This window comes from Poecilia formosa, unplaced genomic scaffold, assembly GCF_000485575.1.
Source record: "Poecilia formosa unplaced genomic scaffold, Poecilia_formosa-5.1.2 Scaffold262, whole genome shotgun sequence".
Taxonomy (NCBI): Eukaryota; Metazoa; Chordata; class Actinopteri; order Cyprinodontiformes; family Poeciliidae; genus Poecilia; species Poecilia formosa.
This window is the reverse complement of record NW_006800201.1, coordinates 976031-977204: the sequence shown is the minus strand read 5'-3', so window position 1 is coordinate 977204 and position 1174 is coordinate 976031. Positions and strand designations below refer to the sequence as shown.

The 1174-nt window shown below is 39.6% G+C and overlaps 1 protein-coding gene and 1 long non-coding RNA gene across 4 annotated transcripts in view; one reads left to right on the top strand and one right to left on the bottom strand.

Moving 5' to 3' along the window:
• The window catches only part of LOC107838474 (uncharacterized), a 22757-nt gene that overhangs the window by 7793 nt on the left and 13790 nt on the right, over positions 1 to 1174 (bottom strand). The gene's annotated exons all lie outside the window — the stretch shown is intronic.
• rap1gds1 (RAP1, GTP-GDP dissociation stimulator 1) overlaps positions 1 to 1174 on the top strand; it is a 41677-nt gene that overhangs the window by 29456 nt on the left and 11047 nt on the right. The window lies entirely within an intron of this gene.

Sequence of the window (1174 nt, the reverse complement as noted above, 5' to 3'; positions counted from 1 at the left end):
ATATATGTGTATATATATATATATATGTGTGTATATATATGTGTATATATATATATATATGTGTGTATATATATGTGTATATATATATATATATGTGTGTGTATGTATGTATGCGGGTACGTATGTACATTTCTTAAGAATATCTTTTCATGGGACAACACTGACAAATTGACACTTTGAGACAATGAAAAGTTGTCTGTGTACAGCTTATATAAAAATTTAAATTTATTCTTCCCTCAAAATAACTATTAATGTCTAAACCACCGGCAACAAAAGTGAGTACACCCCTAAGAGACTACACCCCGAAATGTCCAAACTGAGCACTGCTTGTCATTTTCCCTCCAAAATGTCATGTGATTAGTTAGTGTTACTAGGTTTAAGGTGTGTGTATAGGGAGCAGGTGTGTTAAATTTTTAGTACAGCTCTCACATTCTCTCTACTGGTCACTGAAAGTTCCAACATGGCACTTTCATGCGGTGAAGGCGGACGCTTCTTTCCTCTGCTCCCTCCCTGCCCATGCCTGCCCTGCTTGCTCTGTTTTTGTCCTGTCTTTTTCTATATTGAAGTCACCGCATTCACTCATGTCTTTGTTTTGCCCCTTTGTTTTGTCTGAATGTTGCCATCTGCCCTAATGTGTCCTTTCCTCTTTTCCTTTGGTTTATTTTGTTTGTATTTCCTTTTAACTCATGTAAAGCACTTTGAATTGCCTTGTTGCTGAAAATTTCCTATATAAATAAAATTACCTTACCTTACCTCATGGCAAGGAACTCTTTGAGAATCTTAAGACAAATTGCTGTGCTACATGAAGATGGCCAAGAGGATTGCTAACACCCAGAAACTGAACTGCAGCACAGTGGCCAAGATCATTCAGCTTTCTAAAGAGTAGGGTCCACTCAGAACAAACCTCGCGTTAGTCGTCCAAAGACGCTCAGTGCACATGCTCAGCGTCACATCCAAATGCTTTCTTTGAAAGATGGGTGCAGAAGTGCTGCATAGATTGAAGGGGTCGGGAGTCAGCCTGTCAGCGCTCAGACCATACCCCTCACACTACATCAAATTAGTCTGCATGGCTTTCATCCCGGAAGGACATGTCTTCTTAAGTCTGTACACAAGAAAGCCCGCAAACAGTTTGCTGAAGACATGTCAACAAAATACATGAATTACCGGAACCAGG